Genomic DNA, 22720 nt, shown 5'->3' with positions numbered 1-22720 from the left:
AATTATCTTTACTACGGTGTAATTTTACACATAAACTTACTTTGTTTATACGATACGATCTAAACTTACAATATCAGTATGAAGACATCCGTACATTTCAAAAGATTTACTATTTTTCACCTTATTAGCACGTTTTTGAAAACCAGCATTTGTATTATCTAATTTATTAAAATGTTTTGCAGTATCTTTATGCCGCATGGCACATGTTAAATGAGTTTCAGAAGCATCATAAGAATAATTTCATAGTGTTTCAATGTATGCACGATAAGGATAAGATCCTGATGAAGAACTAATTAATTTATCATTTAACGAAACATCAATTTGACTAAATAATGAATGTAGGAAATTATTTACTGGTGCAATGGTATCATCTTGAGTTAAATCTATACCATCAGCTTTTGTAATTTAAACCGCACATAAAGATATAGATATGCAGGATGAATAAATTCCCCTGTTTCGCCAGGAATAACAAATTCAATAGGTCCTTCTGAGGTTAATGTAGAAATATAATGATATTCAGCATTTGTAGTTGCTTCAATAGCTGTTTGTGTCATTGGTATAGAAAAGAAATCAAATTCATTAGTACAACATTCAGAACTATTTGAATTTAGGAGCTCCACTATGAAAAGATTTCGTTTGTTTACGTTTTGTCGGTGGTCCAAACTTTACAATTGCAGGAGACTTCCTCTTGCGTGACCGTCCTTTACCGCTATTGTCCGACTTTATTAAAGACTTTTGTGTTTAAACTATCACCAGCTTCTTTTACACGCGCACGAACAGATTCTTTAAAAGGACGATTTTCTAACACATCAACCGCAACTTGCATACCGGTTTGTAATGCCAGACGAACTACAGTTTTTGCACCTTGTTTAAGAAATGGTTAGGCAAAACGAAACAACCCTTTAAAGAAACTACCTATCCCATGTCTCCTTTGATATACAGGTCCAGAAAAATAAGGTATTCCACGTCCACGATGATAAGTAAAACGTCTTGTTCTCATCTTTATTGTTATTTAGCAGATGCAGGAGAGTGTTTAAAATATAGTGTTACGGTCAGTGTCCCAGAACAAAATGGCAAATTTCGCCCTGCGTGATCTTTTAATAAGATTTCGTTTGTGTTAAAACAAAATTTTGCAAGTGGCGTGTAATGAATATCTGCAAAGGTAATTGTACTTTTCCGTATTTAGTATCGGAAATTGTTGCTATACGTAATAATGGTGCTTTTGTATCACCTAAAAATTGATATTGCATAATATCTGTATAAATAAAAATTCGATGTAGATATCCTATATCTACGTATCTACATATGTAGGTATCCGATATCTACGTACGATATATCTATGATATATATCCACGAGATTCTTAAACAAGATCTGATTTTTCAGAAAAACCTAATTGTAAAAATAATGTAGGCGGCAATGTAACTATTTCTACATGTTCATTACATTTAATAGATAAAATATTTTGAAAAACTAAATCTTATAAAACTTGATACTGCGTTTAACACTTCTAGTAAATGATGAATGGGTGGATAATATCCAAATAATTTTACTTTTCATAGGATCTCCATTTTCAAATTTGTACCATATGACCCTTTCACCTTCGGTAACATTACATGTTAATGGAATATGTACTTCACTTAATCCTACATGCGAATCAGATTCTGATAAGCGAATATTATTTTTTAATTGGTTAATAAAATGTATTGGACTTTTTATAAGATATACATCTGCCATAGCGTTTGAAATTAATGTAATGTAAAAACTATCATCAATACTTTTAGAAATCATTTTCGTTTAAAGTGAAGTGTCAGGTTTGAAGTTCCAAAACGAAATGGTAATTTTATCCCGTGTTTATCTTTTAAGTTTACTTCTATTGTATCAAAATATTTCTTTTTAATCTATGATACCAAAATATTTCTTTTCAAATTTAACATAATGTGGTGTGTGAAACAAAAGATTTTACATGACCGTGTTGTACATTATATACATTAAGTTTTCGAACTAATGGTCCTATATTTTGTTGTTCTTTTACAATAACAACACAAACATTAATTGTATTGAAAATATTATGATCTAAATCACATGGAAATTTTCCACGTGTTAATATTAATTCAACATTTCTAACTTTTGTGTATACAAAATTTTCAATATCAAGTGTATTTTCATTAATAAATAAAAACTGCAATCCTGGTGTAATACCAAACATACATTGATCTAAGTTTTAAAATGTTTAATAACAATCTGATTTTTATTTTGTAAATAATGTAACGTACGAACATTTTCATAAATCAACTGTAGAATGGATTCAATTGATGAATAATATCCTGGTGTTATTTAAACATGATGACGTTCAACTTTCTAATCGATGACGGTAGTAATTATAATTTCTTCATTTTCTGCAACATTATAAAAACGGAGTATTAATTTGCGTTAATGCAACACACCATTCCCCATCACTTAAATCAATAGGTTTTGCTAGTTTAACTCGAAATTATGCTGTAGTATTAATATCAAAATGTTTGCTACTTGCAGTTGAAGGAAGAGTAACTTAAAAGTCATGAGTAAAGTTGGAATTCATTTTGCAGACTGAACAGAATCTGATCTAATTTACGAATTCATGCTTGATGGATATGCCAACCATTTTACATACATCCACCCGTTTTTACGTTTCAATACTTTTCAATTATATAAGTTTTCTTTGAATTTATAATTACTTTTCCTCACCATTCCAATATTTTGATTTATAATTCACAGGATCTGATTTGATACATTTATCAACAATAAATATTTCTTGTGACCAATTAGGTAAATATCCTTTTTCCAATATATGTTTATACTTCCTAACACGAACATAATCACCGGACTAAATTTAAACGTTATATTTTTTTTATTCATTCTGTTTCCCTATAATGTTTCCCACACTTGATTCACATAGGAATCATTTACTTGGCAAGGTGCCATTTGAAAATGATATGAATGATACCATATGAATGATAATAATTATTTACAATTTGATCTAATACGTTAATATAATGATAAGTATTCTTTGCGGTAAAATAACAATCTTTCTTTTAATGTACGTATGAAACGTTCTGCTAAAGTACATTTTATTTCGGAATAAACAATATAATGATTGATTTCATATTCTTTAAACATTTGTTTTACATGACGATTATAAAATTTATCACCTAAATCTTTCTGTTAAACACGGGCAACTTGAAATTAAAAAAATGCTATTGCTTTTGTCATTTCAGGACCTTACTTTGTTTTTAAGGGAACACAGGATTTGAATTATCATAATATGCTTTCGATAATTTTGTCATTTTTACATAGAATATTTATTTCCAATGTTTAAATAAATTAGCTACTACTGCAGGACTAAGTGATTTTCTTACTTTACGAGTACGTTGTTTACAACAACAAGTACTACTATTCACTTTTGATGCTGGTGCGCTAATAGGCGTACCAATAAATTCTTTAGGAACACTAAGATCTTCTAGTAAATTTTTAAATTCATGAAAACTTATAGGATTTCTCGAATATTTTCTTGTACGAACAACGTCATTTACTAAATCTATAATATTTGAACCTGGTATTGTTTTTCCTTGGATACGTACTATACCAGACTTATCCCGTTTAATTTTATCAGAGCTTGTCAACTGTTTTAACAATAGATCTGTTTTCCAACGAAGTATTTTCGGTAGTGATTGTAAAATGTTTGATACAAATGGTAAAATAAAAGTATTGTAATCATGTTTGAAAGTTGACGATGTGGATTTTTCTTTTTTTCTTGAATGACACGTAAAGTTATTGGTTTACGTGAAGATGAAATATACTGTAAATAACGATGGAAAGCTTGTTGATATAGTTTCCACATGAGTAAAGTTCGAATTCATTTTGCAGACTTAACAGAATCTGATCTAATTTGCGAATTCACGCTTGATGGATATGCCAACCATTTTACATACATCCACCCGTTTTTACGTTTCAATACTTTTCAATTATATAAGTTTTCTTTGAATTTATAATTACTTTTCCTCACCATTCCAATATTTTGATTTATAATTCACAGGATCTGATTTGATACATTTATCAACAATAAATATTTCTTGTGACCAATTAGGTAAATATCCTTTTTCCAATATATGTTTATATTTACTAACACTAACATAATCCCGACGTTTTAAAATGTTATTCACTTCATCTAAATGTGACTGATGTGAATCTATGGATTTAAGGTTGAATGGAATTTCATGTACAGCATTTTCAGGAACTAAAATCATTTACGTAATTCTGACATACTTAACGACTAAAAATACTACATTCTACTGTTGTAAGAAGTGGTCCCAAGATTAATGGTGGAAACGCGCCACCCTTTTGTAGTAACAAGTTCTTATTATATTCCCGGTTATTCTTTTCATGCTCATAAATCACGATTTGATACTTCCCTTTCAAATATGATTGGAAAGCATCAACATCTAAAAAGTCACAGCCTCCCTTACTTTGAGTGTTAAGTCCTGCCATCTCGCAGAGAACTTCTGCTTTAAGAATCCATGTACCGCGGTCTTTTCTTTTTAAGTTATACAAGTCTTTTTTACTACCGTGGTACTTTACTTGACCCCATACTATGGCCAGAGGGAAACAATAAATATTCTTATTTTCAATACGTTTTAAACGCTTTTCCAAATAGTCTTGGTGCTTTGAATATTTTAACGGCAATCGTTTTATTACTTCTTCCTTGGCCATGCATCCTGTCGGCTGTCTGAAAACGAAACAGTACTTCATACCCCAAAGGAACACTTCATTCGAATTTTGTACAGGTTCGATTGAAGTGAGGAGCGTTCTAGTAGAGAAATTGCGTTTTTCTCCATGGAACATACACGGGCTTGTTGTTGGTACTGTTTGTACTATCTATGTATAGACCAATATAGTCCGAGGGGCGTGAATTGGAGATCACATGTTCCTACGCAAAATCAATTAAACTTGATATAGGCCTCTGGGTTATCAATATTCCTTTCTACACCCACAGGTCTAACGGCAATTTCATGGCCCGTAAGATGAAACTTACGAACCCTTTTTCTGCTTTCTCTTACAACTTCGAAGTTACTATTCTTTTGATTTTCCCGTCATTATTATTATCACTACTAGTACCAGTTGTACTACCACTATTAGTACCACTTGTACTATTACTCATGTTGCTGCCATGTCCAACTCTTGTTGAAACAGAAGCATATGACGGGCCAGGGTGAGGACAGTAAAACATTTGGTTACCATAGTCATGAATATCCTGTACACAGTGTTGAGGGGCATTGTATATAGGATTTTCTCCCTGGGGCTTTGTATACAGGATTTTCTCCATATTGCGTGTGTATAACCACAGCGTTGTCCTCATTTTGAACCAATCTCCTAATTTCTTCAACTGGTATTTCATCGGAATTTAGATTGCCGATCCCATCTATTTTATCTAAGAAAGCTGAATCTTCATCGGTTAATTCATTTATATTATGACTCAATTATATTTCTTGAGGTGTCATGACTATGGTATTATTTTCAGATGAGATTAAGCATGGTTCCGCAACAAATCGCGTTCCAAAATCCAAAAAGTTCGAAAGGTCGTTATCTTTTATCCTATCCACATGACCTTCCCCACAATAAGTAAATACATGTTTTCGCTAAGCCTGATCATAACTTTCTTTTGTACGAAAAAATCCATCCACAAACAAGTCCAGGACATCATCACTGGATACACAGTGCTGAAGAATTAATATATCATTACCTTCAAAGGCAGGAAGGGCGCGTAATAGTGCCTCGCATCTCTCCTACCCCCGATGTCCAAGCTTTGCATTTCCATGATACATTTCCACGTACTAAAGACTGGGGTAGTCGTTTATACCGCGCACCAATTCTTGAAGGTAGATCTCGTTGATCACGTTGAGTTCTTTAGTTGGGCAGAAGGATCCATCTGAGACAAATAAAAGACAAACAACTATTTTGAGATATCAAGTTCACTTTAATATATCAGTTAAATAATATGTTGAAAAAGAGAGACCAGTCAATTATTTTGAAGCTTCAGTTAAATAATAATATACAAAAGAGAAAGAAATCACTTATTTTCAAGCTTCAGTTAAATTATAATATGCAAAAGATAAAGTAATCACTCATTTTCAAGCTTCTGTTAAATTATAATATGCAAAAAAGAAAGCAATCACTTATTTTCACTGCTTTTCAAGCAATCACTTAAATTATAATCTGTAAAAGAGAAAGAAATGACTTATTTTGACGCCATAGTTAAATAATTATATGCAAAGGAAAGCAATCAGCTTAGTTTATAAAGAGAAATGAGTAAGTATTCTTTTAAAATAGGTATGAAAATTGTCTCATTGTTCATTAATAACGGTTAAGAACAAACGAATAACAATTAGAATATATATGATTTCTTAATTAAAAAACGAGTAAGTATAAGAAATACGAAATACACAACTCTAAAGCCTTAGTTGATTTTTTTTACAAAAGAACACAAAAAGAAATGACGACTCTACATCGACACTTTTGGAGTTGAAACCAAGACGGGTGCCTTTCCTTCAAAGGCTTTTCCTTATTGCTGTTCCGACTACACTCGGTTCAGCAAGGTTTCTTTGTCTGTAATACAATACGCTTCAATGAACATTTTAGCTCTTTATTTTTTTTAAACTTTATATCTATAATTTATTTTAAAAACAACTGCTTAGCAGGCAGGGTGAACTTCTATACGATCTTCTACGTACCCTGACCTGAAAGGAAATGATGCCCGCACACGCCAAATGCTCATTATATCAAGTCCTATCATGTATGGCGTCCCCGCTAGTACACCTAGCAGCAGAATTTTGAATTAGACATTAGTTGCGTGGTGGATTTTCTTCAACGCATGTTCCGCACATGTGTGCGCGAATGTCCCGTATAATTCTATTTATTTTAAAGTTACTATATTGCTGTTTATTGCAATAAATGGTATATTTGTATTATATACGTTTTCAATGCATGACAAAACGTCAGCACACATTCGCTATTTCAATTTTAATGTGAGGCACTAGTTATTACTAACAACCAAACATGTCTTGCACTCATTAGATTTCTCTCAGCCATAAAATTGAGGCATTTTCAATACTTCCATAAAAGTGCATGTATGCTCTGGTCTTAACATTAAGGTGAACTATTGGGGATCAATACAAGTATGAGTAAACTTAACAATAAGTTGTACTATTGGGGTGAGTAAGACATAAACGCCTCTCTTTCAGCAAAGCAAAAACTGTTTATTTAGGGGAACGTACTAGCAACAAGTAGGGGTATAACCCTCTTCCCATAGTAAAGCAATAAGTATTCAGTTGGAAATGTTTAATAGCAACAAATAGGACAGTAATGCAATAAACGTTCAGTTAGGAATCCTATTACCAAAAAGACGGAGTGAATGGTCTTCAGTGAGGCAGAAAGTGTAGGGGAGATTTACTGTTAAAATGCGGGCAGGAACGCCGCCATAACATCACTGCATGTATGTGTACGGTAGCTTCCTGCGTTTTCTTGCAAATCCTAAAACTAGCAGTAACAATAATTTATATGTTTAAAATACGCAAGTCCGTATTTCTTACATTTTCAGAGGGAGTTCTCGCGGGTCCATGTCCAAAGAGGGAACCGCCAGAAAACAGCCTCTAACATTTTTTTACCAAAATACGGACCAATATTTCTTACGCCTTGGAACAGGTCCCCGTTCATTAATATGGCAAAAGTTGCAATGGCATTCCTGTGGTATTTTAAACGCAAGTCAAAGGGACCCTCGCACTTCCATGTTCAAAAATAAACACGCGTCTTTCTTTCTTTCGAATCTAAGTTTGGAAAGCCCCATGTAGAAAATAAACGTGTCTCAAATTTACAGGAATTCCTGCACATCCACGTAAAAAATAAGCGAACGTAATTTCTGCGTTGTTCAAATCTAAGTTCGGGAGGCTCCCACCACAAGCGGAGGACCCTCTAAGAAACAAATATTTTCTCTGTAAATCCCTTGCTAGCAGTTTCTTCCACGAAAATATCTAAAAAAAATAATCTCTTTCTCTCTGTCTCTTTTCCCATATCTATTCATTTCTGTTTGTTCGCCACTTTATATCTACATTTTTCAGTATAGGAACACTTTTTTTCGAACACATTTGAAGCAGTTTTATACATTTATTATTGCTTGATTTTCAAATACTACGCAATAAATGTCTACTATATTTTTCTTTCCATTCATTCTTGTTATACACACCAAGACAAAAGTTATTCTTTCTCTGGAACTTAGTTATTTTACACTACATTAAATAAAATAAGATTTACTACAGATGTCGCGCGGAAAATATATCGGGTATGTGCTGTAAAATGTTCTTTACTTGTGTAAAGTGTTCATTTTCCGTAAACACTCCCCAATATGATCACAGGTTCTCAACAAATAGTTCAAACAATGTATTCACATATGTCTACATTATATTTAATCAACATAGTATCTACATACAAATAAGTGCCGTTTACAAACAATAAAAAATTTGGTCACAACCCTATTCTGTTTAATCTCGCTTTCACGTTTACGTAAAAGCATGCAGTTATAAAGATCACAACAAATTCCACAGTTGGTTTCTGCACTAAGCAATGACCTATGAACTATGAACTCCACTAAATCATTTTTTCCATCATTGGCGGCTCTGGAGGAAGTCACTGTGCATTTCTAAAAACCTGACTTTTTGTAACTAGTCGGATATTTCCACGTAAATAAGACGGCAACTTGTTCAAGAAAGTATCATATGCGGTTTGGATCCTATGTATCCTTAGTTATAGTACCACAGATCACTATTCCCGCAATGTTTTAGATCCTATCGCAAAAAACTCTTCTTCACCTATAGAAACATGTATACCCGTAATAATAAAGCTTGCTAATCATATAATGTATCTCCTGGTACAGTTCTTTAATGTTAGATTGCCCACGAGACGAGGCAAACCCATAGTCTTCAATATAGTTTGGTTGTCCGTGAGTCAGTTCTCAATTCCCTTTGCATTAGTTAATCACTCACTAAGTTATCGTGTGTGCTGGTATAATATTTTGATTCATGAATAAATAAATTATTCACAAAATTCAGGGGTAGTGCGGGCCGTTATCTCCCTCAAGCTCTCTTTTCAAAAAGTACATATGTCTGGTGCGTAGAACAAGGTGGTTTAGTGGTAGTCTCCGGTTTGGAAAACATGTTGGCTCATTAGTAAAGCACGTATCTCTGGTTTAGGAAATATGTTGGCTCAGTGGTAAAGTGCATATCTCTCCATAGTTCGACCCTAGCTCGTTTCAATTTGTTTTACAAACTTTGTTATAGTAATAATGTAAAAACTTCCGGTATTTTTGATATCTCCCCTTGAAGAACACGAACAAAGCAGAGACAAAACATAAGTTATTACACTACAATAGAAAACGAAACCTTAATCACACCACACCAGTAAACTAAGATATTCAAAATGTAGGTGCAGTCGATTATATAGATTTATTTATTTATTTATTAATGTTATAAGGGAATATAAAGTACATGAATTTTCGTTCGTAATACCCCATAGGTCGTAATTCTCTCAATGTACAAAAAAGTGAAGGGAGTTATATTCCGTTTCCACACAAAAATGAACGGCACCGTCTCGTTTCTATAGCGATCAATTTGTAATTTATTTTCTTCTTCTTTCTATAATATGACAGAATACATCCAAAGATTACCAACGTGAACTCCCAATAATAAAAACAATCATTTTTCTTTCTTTTCGATAGTTTGAGACACTTTGGGAGCATACTTATACAGGTAGATTGCCATTAAGTGTAGTTTTCCTCAAAATATAATCCCTTGTCACAGTGGCGGCGTTTGGAAGTTAAAAGTGAGGGGGCAAGACATGATCTGAACAATTGTATATCAGTGTTAGACTTCCTGGTTGTTTCTAACACTGATGAAAGGTTGTATAACTAATAGGATACTATCTTTTTTCACTTAAAATACCGCATATCGTATTTCTATTTTATTAAGTAAATACATAAGAGCAATACAGGTAGGTACTAGTCCTTTATACTCTAATACAACGAAAGTGTAAGAAGAGATTTGAGTTCTTGCTCTTGAACATCTTAAAATTCTGTCTGGAAAGTTGTGTGATCAGATTATTTAATAAATTTGCAAAACAAAAAAATAGAAGGGATAATATTAATCATAGTAATGAATAATGACGCTTGTTTTGTAGAAGTTATTGAAACTGGGAATTAATGAACAACTTAGTACTTTTAATCCCACACATGCCATTAAATGAATGTTTTTACTCTTAGAAAATTAAATGTAGTAAGTACTGCAAGCATATGCTATGACATTTAAAGAAATATGCAATTGCAATATTAATTGCTTTGAATTGCAATTAAAACACAATTCCTTTAGCTTTCTTAACTCCACGGGAAGACAAATAACGAACACGTACTCACGCAACGGCAAATATCATATGACATCATTTCTTTCTATGAAACAGTAATACATACAAAACTATTACCAGGGTGTCTACTTTCTGGAAAATAAGTGAAAGCCACGTAAGCAAAATGTAACAGGTGAAGTCAGGGAAATGACACATTGGTCAAGGAAAGTCAGCAAAAAATCAATTTAAGTCCATTGTTCAATTGCTGAATTTATGAAATTGGTTTGATTTTTTTACTGTTACGGGATGTAAAATGTGGTGTTCTTAATGATGATATTGAGAGAGTCAGTGTTCTCTGATATAGTTGTTGAAACTAATTTTCTGCGAGAAACACATCTAACTGCATCCTGGCATATTTGCTTAAAAGGGTAGACGCTGTTCTAGAAGAATTGCATGGTGCCAAGAGGATATCTGGACAAGTGGCTGAGAACGCGAAGAAATAGCATCTTCAGCTCACAGTAAAAGCTCAGACTGAAGAATTTAAGGAACACTCGAATGAATTCATAGCCAATGACAGAGGTGGTATTGGACTTGATGAGTTTTTTTTACTTAGTCTTAGAAAATGGGAAGAACTTCGTTGACTTAGGGTCAGTTATGAAATTGTGTTTAATCTTCATTCACGGAAACGTATTTTTTTAAAGTGTTTTCACAATAAATAAAATTTTCATTGTTGAGAACTTACAAGAAGAATCTGATGGCTCAACGGATCATATATGATTCTGTGATGAGAGTAGGTGGATCATCAATAAATTCAGTGAGAAGTTCAATGAGACAATATCAGGTGTATTTGGAAAAGAAAAAAGAAATAAATGCTGGAAACAAGAAGAGCAGAGAGAAACGGAAGATTCAGCAACAACTAAAGAAGCTGGAGGAAGAAGAGAAGAAAATTAAACTGCGGAGGCAACAAGAAGGATATTCAGATCAATGAGAAGAAAACTATGCGAGAAAGGATGAAAACAAATTTCTAAATGGGTTGCATTTAACAACTGCACCAGCAAAAATATGTTACATTATGTTTTTTTTAATAATCAGTAAAATCATGTATGAACTGTTTATTACTATAGGCAATATTATAATGCTGTGTAATTGGTATTATAATGTGTAAGCATATGATGTGTATTTTTTTTTCATATCGTAAGTACTCTGTATACTGCACACTTTTGTTTGTAACTTTACATTTTGTGTAATAGGTAGGCCTAATCAATATCAGTCTAATACACATGTTTGTAAATTTACATTCCTTTGGAAAGAAAATTGAAAAAAGAAATAGAAGCGGAAGAAAACAAGGCCGACTATGGGGATTGTAGAGGCTGGAGTTTCTTTCTTTTTTCTATATTTTTAAGTTATCCAAGGGGGTGTCAGGGAAATCCGGAACTTTTGAAATGGAAAATCAGGTAAAAGTCAGAGATTTTTTCTCCAAATTGTGTGGACACCCTGTTTACATTTCCAAATGAAACTATATAAATTAGGGCGTCACATTAAAAAGTGGGGGGGCAACTGCCCCCTCTTGCCCCCCCCTAATCGCCGCTTATGCCTTGTCAGTCAATTTCATATTGTGAGTAAATTCTAGTCGCCACATTTTAATTGAATATGTCTGAAATCGTAGTGGGCTACGCTTTGCATAGAAGATATTTTGCCGAGGTTAATGACCTGAGAGGTTCCAGCAAACATGTAATAATTAAAATCTACAATGGATTAGGAAAAATCCCTTTTAAAAATTCGTTACAACTTCTACTCTCAAACGAAAAACACGTGAAGCGGCGCTGGAAATATAATTTTCAAAGTAGCATATATTTTAATAAAGCATACATTTCAATGAAGAAATATGAAAGAAATATAAGCCGTTGTCAGTCTCGTTCTAATTTAAATTTATTGTGGGGAAACAAAGCATCTTGTATTACCGAGGAAACAGAGACAAACATCTGAATACACAAATGAGCAATAAGACAGAAGCCAGGTAAACCGATTTACCAAAGGGTAAAGCTGTCTCACATATTCTTCAAGTAAGTGGCAATTGGCATGGATCAAAGAAGGCGGGAGGTATATGCCAGCCATTTATCCAGGTTATTGGATTGCTATCATGGAGAGACAAGGAGACCAATAATTTCAACCCTTCCGCGTTCTCCCAGCTGTCGCCAGACAGCTTACCAAGAAAAAGAGAAAGGGGAAACCCGTTATATCTTGTTCAGGGCAGAGGGGAGGTAGGAGGAAGGTGTGTTCCTAACCAGTTACCCGGATAATTATAAGAAAGAGAGAGACAGTGATGTAGCTGGTCAACCATCGGGGAAAATAGAGAGACGAGGTATTTACCTGTTCACAACATGAAAAGTGTGGCCAGTGTGGGGCAAAGAGGGAGGAAGAAAATGGAATATTCCGTTCACAAGAGGAGATGATTGACAAGTTCCTAGATGAATCGTTCTGTGCTTCGCCTGCTGGAGGCGTGGCTAAGAAGATCTCTCTGTGTTCTACTGTGCGGAAGCGTGTGCGCGTGAGCCTTCGCTGTTGGGTGAATCTTGCGAAAAGTAGTCTCAGTTCAGAGTAGTGATGGGCAAAATGATTCATTTCGAAGAATCGATTCATTTACTCTGATTCACTGAAATGATTCGATCATTTAATTCGTTCATATGAATTGGTTATCAGCGCGCATTCCCTTCGCGCAAGTGAATTGGTTGGGAATGATTCGCTCATTGAATCAGTTAGGTTTCCGCGCATCTATTTTGCGCAGATGAATTATTCGATCATATGAATTGAGTGGGAATTATTCGATCATATGAATCGCTTAGGTTACTGCACTTCTTTTCTGCGCATGCCACATGACACGGCCAGCGCCAGCGTTGCATTGGGGTGAGTGCGTGGTAGCCAGTGAAGCCATATCTAGCATCTTGGTGCTAGATCTAGCATAATTCACATACATTTAGCATCTAGCATCTTGACTTTAGCATCTTGGCCAAATCTAGCATAATTTCATTCTTCCCTCTGGTGAACAGAAAAAGAACGAAAATTTAGATGGTTCAAGTACTGTCTGGAATTATTCTTCTTAGTTGAAGCGATGGTTGGAGCAATGAAACCAGTCTATTTTCGCGGTTATAATTTATTGTTGAATTCAGAGAAATGTTCAAAAATAGCAAAACGTGACTCTACAAAACATTTACTTACCCATAGTTTTATTACTGTCAACTCAAACCTGAATGTGTGGTTATCTGGAATGTTTCTGTCCCTTTCAATTTACAACTTGAGAGGGGAGGGATATGAGCGTCAGAGGATAGCTAGTAATATACTAAAAGAAATGCTTCAGGGCTGTGTCGGAAGCGGCATGCTGTGTATATGTTTCTCAAAATGTTATACATTCATAAAATATAAATTCGACCTTCCTCCCATATAATGTGCTATTTACCAATTTGTTTCATCCTGGCAGCGTCATATTAGCTTTGTACATGAATACAGTTGAAACACTTCATTAAAATAATGAAGAAAAGTAGGGGCGGGTCTTTAAAATTAGTTACGAAAGAAAATTTGAAAATCTGGCATAATTTACAAAAATCTAGCATAATTCAGACCCGTGTTTGGCATCATCGCGAGTCTCGAGTGTGGCAACCCTGGTGGTAGCTCGGGAACTCTTAAGCTTCAGTGCTGTTATGAAGTTTAAATAATATAGTGTTGCTCTTCTCCCATTGTTGTTATTTTTGCATCCTGTTTTCATATTAGGGCTTGAGGCAGAAACTAAAACTGTTGCAATCTCCACGTTTTCTCTGCAATTTCAGTTCTCGAGGAAATACTTTGTTGAAATATAATTCATAAGATTTTCACGCGATACGAGCAGTTTTAACAATTTATTTTCAACTTCTTATTGTCGTACATATTAATATGGGGAAAAATATAGAGACCTAAGTGCAGTGTATAGGCTACATTGATGTTTTTGGTTTTAAATACAAAAAGTAGGCACCTACTATGCAATGAGTCCGTAGTAGCATATTCATTTCTGGTGCATATTATTTTCCCAGGTTATGTACACTTTGTAAAGTACACATTATGTTAATTGATTTCTTTTGTTGTTATAAGTCTTACAGTTTTGCACTATAGGCTAAAGAAGAGGTGGATGATTAATTAAAGTAAATTGTTATCTCGCAATCCATTCTATTCTACCTTAAGGTCACCGTGACTCACTTATAAAGCTGTTACCTCCGGTGTGTGGGGTTCCTGGTTTAATCCATTGCTAAATAAGTTTGTGGTGTACATCATGATGCCCGTGGATTTGTCGGGTACTCCCATTTCCTCTCATACTCTCATTCCACCTATTCCATCATTTACTTGCCTTAATCATTCGCTTTTCTTAGATTAATGGACATAAACGTGGAATGTTAAACTGTAAGATTTCTATTTTATCCTATTATATTCTAAAATATGTTCTATTTTATTCTTGACTGGCAAAAAATAATGATCTTTTTGAATTCTTTTGAGCTAGAGAAGAAAGAGAGTTAACACATCAATATATATTTAATATTATTGTGATCATTTTATAAGGTTTCCCTCGGGGAGACATTGAGTAAGCGCGGAATAAAATGAAATGTTAAAACCTTTTACGTTACATGGTTATCTTTGTCTAGACTAAAGGAAACGATGATGATGAGAATGAATGAAATGGTGAAATGAAGAAAGTGAGCGAAAACGGGAGAACTCAGAGAAAACCCACACATATGGTGTTTGTCCACCATAAAGCCTATTTGGCGTAAATAGGAGAAAATCAGGGATCCCATCCACCTGAGGTGAACGCTATACCACTTCTGGGGATAATCTTAGCCTCGGGGTATTTTGTCCTCGCCTACCCCTGAAATCATCACTGTTCGTCTATATTCTTAAGAGAAAACCATTAGTTAGTTAAATTTGAGTTGAGTTGATTTTGAGCTTAACGCCCCATTCAGCAGCGAGGCTATATGAGACGTGGACCTACTGATTAACATGGAATCCAAACCACATGAGCTCTTGCCGGGAATCGATCCCGGGTCTCCCACATCCTCTTGTTCACATGGAAGCTCAGGAAACCATTTGTATCTGTACTTTCATTTCAATACTAGTAAAGCGAAAAATAGGTACCACTAAGCAAGGGCGCCGATTTCTCTGTAACTTCGGGGGGGGGGAGGCTTAAGGTGCGTTTGGTTGCAGACAAGGGTCTAAAGGATCTTAAGACTAATTCAAATTATGCCAAATGTTGAATATTCATAAAAATACATTTGAGCATTCAGGGGGTTCGGGCCCCCCAGAATCAGCACCCTTGCCACTAAGCTCTGTTGCATGTGGACAAATGTTTCTACTGAAATATGCAATGCATTATCTTCCCAGAAAGAATCTACGTTCGTCTTTCTATGAATTTATATACATTTGTGAAATACATTATGTACAGTACAAATAATTTACAACGCACTTTTTCTGTGTAAATATTGTATTTAGATTGAATATAATACAGTACTTTGAGCTGATTATGAAACATTAAAATTGACCTTTTTGGCTAGTGCAGTTGAAAGTGATGGTAATACCTTTATCCAATGTACGTACAGTATCTTGATAATATAGATAAGTGATCATCAAGAGTATGCTGAAACTAACTACGAAATCGTATTACATCAAATTGAGCAACACTGTCAGTACTTCGCGACGAGAAGAAACCAACAGAAAAGTTTATTTAGAAAGTAATCTGCTTCCAACAACGCGGCTTCCTCTCTTCCCAGAAGCAACCCTACCACGCAGGAAGAAAAAAACGCATGCATCTACGAAAGCAGGAAGAAAAAGGGCACATACGGTTTTCTTTCTTTTACCACTCCCCGTGACCTGCAAGCGCTTTTGCAGGAAGCAACCCTACCAATTCTCTCACACAAGCTGGCACTTTGTGATTCTCAATTCATTTCGATTACGGCAAGCAATTCAGTGAAAAGTACAAATGATTCATTGGAAGAATCGATTCATTTCTGGCAAGAATCATAATTCATTTGATTCACGAATTGATTCGTTCATAATGATCGAATCGTTCATGATCGACACAACACTAGTTCAGAGAGAGCGCACGTAGAGAAAGGATGTACCAAAACAAAGTTCGCATCCCAGGGAAAACAATGAAAAAAAATTTATTCCTTCTTCCCTTTCCTGAAAGCATTCCGAAATCTCATAGGCAGCATTTTATTCCTGTTCACACATTTTAGTACGCTCACACATGGTGTTCTAGTAATCATTACGAGGGGAATAATTAATTAACATCGAGTTTGTGTAACAAACGAATTATTTGTAGAATCACAGCGTAGATCTTCTTATGAGTTTCCAAAGGAAACGAAAAGTATTAAATAAGTTCCTAATAATAATAATATAAAAGTAATCCATTAAAAAATTCATTGGTAGCCATAGGAAATCCATGGATAATGCAGAAGGTTGAAGGGTAATGTTTCATATTACTATTCGACTTTTCATAGGAAAGTATTCGGCAAAAGACACATAATGTGCGAATAGTTACGAGAGAATAAAAAAATATGTTTCAAGACTCATGGGAGCCTTCTGATGATCTGGGTCAGATTTTAATTTTATTATATCATAATTAAAGATTGTTTTTCGATTAAAGAATCATGTAGGATCATGTTTTAAACAACAAAGAGGTTATTCAACCCTTCCAGGGTCCACCTCATCCCTTCTAACGGTCTAGCAATAAACCCTTCCCCCTCCTAGGGGCCTCTAAAGGCCTGTCTGACCATCTGGCTTATACACAAGCTCGTATACATGGCAATAAATCTATTAATCAACCTGTATTGTTGACGACTGTCAAGTCTGACCCTACTCAGGAATGTTTGGAATCAATTGAAATATTTGTTTTGTTCTACAGTTTTACTCTACGGTTACTAGAAGTTCCCGTTATACTTGGAGAGCCCCCTTATTTACAAACCTATCCCCTACAAAAATTCTTCCACTGAACCCACAAAATTTAATAACTGAACACACATTTGTATCCTTTCTTCATAAAACCTTACTTGTTTAACAGAGAAATTATTGATGTAGCAATAAAATTTGATCTTCTTCTTGATCTGTACTCTTCATCTTATAAAAACACTAGTTATATCATTTTCTCTGAAAATATAGGTCGAAGTGTTTTACAATTACTTATCGAACTATAATTTTTCGAACTATAATCGAATAACGAACAATTACTCAAACAATAATCTGATAACCTGTAATTATTCGAACAATAATCTGATAATGTATAATTATTCGAACAATAATGGAATAACGAATAATTATTCGAACAATAATGGGATAACGAATAATTATTCGAACAAAAATGGGATAACGAATAATTATTCGAACAATAATGGGATAACGAATAATTATTCGAACAATAATCGGATAACGTATAAATATTCGAATATTGAAAATGAATATTTGAATATTTGAAAAACAAAAAAGTTCAAATAATGAACATTCGAATTATTTTAAAAGCATTATTTTGAATATTGCTGTTAATATGTAACACTACAGCGAAGAACTTTCTTAAGGGTGGACGATTAACAACGCAACTATTAAAATAAGAGCCAAGATATGTATACGTTTCAGAACCACTATTCTATATATAACCCAAGCATAAATTGTGATTATTCAGCTTTCAGAATGTATAACACAGAGTATTTGTGTCGGTGAATTACATTATTGACTTTGCTGGTTTCCCGACCAGCCTGCACAGAGCAAATAGGTAGGTATTCAATATTATTTGTTAATTGTGGGGTATAGACATATTTTGACTCGCTTCGTATACAAACTATTCATCACCTGTCTGACAGTTATCATACTCACAGTGCGTTCCGTTAATAGTTTTCGTTTTCTTCGTGACACAGATGAATGTCATTGAAGATCAAACAAGAAAATATTGGGTAAAAGGTCGAAGATATGTCAAAATCCAGAGTGGACTAAAATGTTGTTATATATGTATCAGAGTTGCCAACTTCAGAGAACAAAATTATCGACTTTCATCTTCAAAATTATCGTGTATTACAAAAAATATCATATATTCGTTATGCACTTGATAATAGTAGAAATAAGTATAACATTACTAATAATATATCTCTCTGTCTCTCTCTCTCTCTCCCTTTCTCTCTCTCTCTCTCTCTCTCTCTCTCTCTCTCTATATATATATATATATATATATATATATATATCGGGTGTTGCAAAATAAGTGTTACAACTCTTGGGAGGGGGGTAAAGCAAGCAGCGGCTAATTGCTTTACATACCAATTTTTATGAGTGTACCCCGAAGGGGAAGAATGGACTCCAAAAATCCTAATGCAAAAAAAATAATAAAAACATAAATTTTACCCTCCCCCTTCCGACATGGTACTCCCTAAATACATAAAAGGCATATCGGCGGAAAGCTTCTTCCTTCAGGAACATATTGATATCAAAATTATCTTCCTAATTTAATTAGAAGCTGAGCTATTGAGGTTTAAAACCTTGACGCAGCAGTTGCGTCTGTGCGTTTAAAGGTTAAACGTCCCTTATAAGCCCCAAGGGTATATGAGACGCGAATCTACAATTTAACGTTGAACCGTAATGCGTTTAACGCTCTTCCAACGGGGTACGCACTCAGGAACCCGTGGAATAAAAGTGCGTGCGCCCGCCACTAGACCAGCATGGACTGCTAACTTTCACTTAGAATCGAACCCAGGTCTCAAGCGCCAAAGGTACGTTGTTAACCATATAGTAGCGACGATGTTCTATGCTACCCTCCTCTTTGGTTTAGTGGGCTGAACCTTCGAAAGTTAAATGGGCTGAACCTGAATTCCGACAGAAAACTCAGGCAAGACAAAATACAAGGTGTAACAAAAATTTATCACAATATTTTGCGAATAGTTTCTTCATATCAAAAAAAGTAAATAAGTTCATATGGACCTGTGGTCGGAAGTTGTAGGGTACCGAAAACACGAGAAAATGAGCTTTGAAGGTCCATAGTTCAACTACTATAGGAATCATAGTCGGGTTGCAAGACATCACTGAGATACTAGTATGTGAACTGTCCAAATATCTATCTTTCAGAAACTCCGGTACTTGCACAATCATTTTTAGAGAGACTGTTTGGGAGTACTTGATCACTCTCCACCTACTTCTCTAAAAATTGTTATGCAAGTACTGGAGCATTCTTAAACATGGATATTTGGATAGTTCACATACCAGTTACTCAGTGATGTCTTGACCTGACTACGATAGGTTCCATAGTAATGAAGCTATGAACTTTTAAGGTTGGTTTAAAGGGATAAGTTTTGACGATAGATGTCACTACAGTCTTCGTATTTCTCTTATGTATTTCTTACCTTTCATGAAAATTCACGATTTTTCTTATGAATCTCAACCTAGAGACTTCAATTTTTTAGTGAAGGAACTTCATAAGCTATCATAGGCAACAATCCGTGCCTATTTTTTTTATTCAGAATTTTCTTCATTGTTGAAATAGCTTGATTGATGAAATAGATATCCAAACCTTTAACAATGGTACTGATTCAACAATGAAAAAAAGTCTAAATAAAAAATCGAAACGGATTGTTGCCTTCGATAGGTTATGAAGCTCCTTCTCTAAAAATTTGAAGTCTCTTGATTGAAATTTGTAAGAAAAATCGTGAATTTTCGTGAAAGGTAAAAGAATACATAAGAGAGATACGAAGACTGTAGTGACATCTACCGCCAAAGATTGTCCCTTTACACCAACCTTAAAGTTCACTTGTTTCACGTTTTTGGCACCCCATTACTCCGAATCTATCCACTTTTGAGGACAGGTTCATATGAACTTTTTCTTTTATTTTGATGTTAGGAATCTGTTCCCAAAATTTCGTGATACATTCTCGTAACACCCTGTATAACTGTTCAGTTGAAGCAACTATAAAATATATAATATATTGATTATAATTAACCTTATCTTTCACGATCGCTCTTTATTATTTTTCTACTTTTTTTAAAAAAAAATATGTATCACGTCCATGTCATACGTGTTTGCCCTTGTTCTAACCACTGTTTAATGTAATCACTTGGTGGTAGTTGGAAACGCTCTGGAAATTGTTCAGACCTATTGATCACCGGAGACCTATTAAAACAGTGGAATTCGTGTTATATAACACACTCACTCAGACCATTGAGCAAATGTTTTCGTTTATGCATACGTGTGTACGCTTTGTTTAAGTCGATCAATAGGCGATTTGTTGGACACGAAACTCTTTTTGTGAAATATTTATTGCAAGATTTCTTTTCATGGTGAAACTATTTCCTTAATATTGTTGACAATGGTTGTTTGGGTACCTAAAGCGCGTAAATAAAAAACGTTTTTTTTTTTTAAATATAGTTTTATTCAGCTTTGGATAAAAGTCAATAAAATGTACTGTAAGTGCATACATTCACCGAAATTAGCAACTTGGATTCCAATCCAGTTTTTGCATGAAAGTTTATTTGTTCTACAGCATGTTGTAATTATTGCTGCAATGCAATCAGGCAACACCGTTGCAGATTCACTGCAATTTTGTCATAACCTTAGAGTCACTAAAATAATTGGGGATTTATTTGAATGAAAGAAACGATAGACCAATGGCGACTTTTGAGAGATGAGTTCGCTCATAGGTAGGGATAGGGGTGCCTCAGTGGTAAAGCGTTCACCTCTGGTGCATGGAGTCCTTGGTTCGATCCCAGCTCGCGCCAAGTGAGCTTTGTAGTTGGCAAACACCATCTGCGCGGGTTTTCTCGGGATTCTCCCGTTTCTTCCCACTTTCTTCATTTCATTAATTTCTCATCATCACCATCTCCTTTAGCCTAGCCGGCATAATCTTGGGAAGTAAAATTTATAGATTTCATTTCATTTCATTTTCATTCGTGTCTAGATAGTTAGTGTGCGCACTTTTGGCGCGAGAGACACGCGATCGATTCATGGTAGGAGCTCATGTGGTTCAAATCTCACGTTAAGCTATGTATCCACGCTTCATATAGCCTCGATGCTGAACGGGACGCTAAGTTCCAAAGCAAATAACCAATTAGCTCCTAAGAGAATTAATATTAGTAAATATTACTGTTCTTATTCCTTCAAACTAAGTTCCCTAAAGCACTAATTCTTATATACAAGACTTAGAACGTTAGGTAAGTTTGTTTCCTCAATTGTAGCTAGATAAGATTAATTTTTACGAATGTATTTTCGTCAACAATGTTATGCTGACGAAACGTCCCAACATTGCTGGTTTGTAATATTTAAGTTTTAGGAACTTCTTTTCGAAAGTTTAGATATTATGATTATTCATACTAATAATATTAATAATTATTATTCTAATAAAATTAAAGTTTCTAGCTTTATTATGTCTCAGAATCACTGATGCCCATTTAAAACATTATAAAATCCAACCTCTAGAGGCAGGAATTTCCATTTTGCTATTGCATATTCTTAGCACCCAAGGTCGAATACTGCTTTCCCATAGGGGCCATGGCCTCACCCACACATCTCTCTAGACTTGAATCTGTTCTCAATTTCTCTATTGCAATAGTACGTTTCGTTGTTCCGGCACTTCGAATATTACCTAAGGAGGAAATTTTGCGATATCTTAATATCCAGACGCCGGAAGTACGCAGAAATAACTCTGATTTGAAGTTTCATCATAAGATTGTAAATGGGAACCTAAGATCAGAAACCCTAATTCAACAACTATCCTTACATGTCCCTCCCCGCAAAACCCGGAACACCCACCTATTCCATCTTGCACGCCCTAGGTTGACTATTATACAGAGGTCTCTTTTTCACCGAGTACCCATTTATTATAATAATCTAACAAGTGAGGTGGACATTTTTTCGAGCTACCCGGTGTATGAAAGAGCAATAAAACGCGTGCTGGCTAAATAATATTACTTGTGCACTATTTGTTAATACTATTGATGTTATTGTTGTTGTTTATTTTTTTAAATTCTTTTTCTTTTTTTTTCCCGCTTGTTGACATTTCCCTGTGTAAAATGGCACAATTATGCTGTATCTGGGAATTTGTTCAATAAATAAATAAATAACAAAAATTAAAAAAAAAATGACATATGAAGCTGTCTCATGTCACACATCTTTAATATATGAGTAAACCAGTGTTTCTTCCAGACACGTTTTTTTGAGGGATATTGTCCTCCTCTGAGAGTGTCCTCCCCGAGGAGACCAAGATAATACATCTATAATATTATAATAATAAATAGAATAGTACCGGCAGTGCCCCCCCTCCT

Source organism: Thermobia domestica, chromosome 8 (genome assembly GCF_964235325.1).
Source record: "Thermobia domestica chromosome 8, izTheDome1.hap1.1, whole genome shotgun sequence".
In the NCBI taxonomy this organism is placed as follows: Eukaryota; Metazoa; Arthropoda; class Insecta; order Zygentoma; family Lepismatidae; genus Thermobia; species Thermobia domestica.
This window is presented reverse-complemented; position numbering follows the sequence as displayed.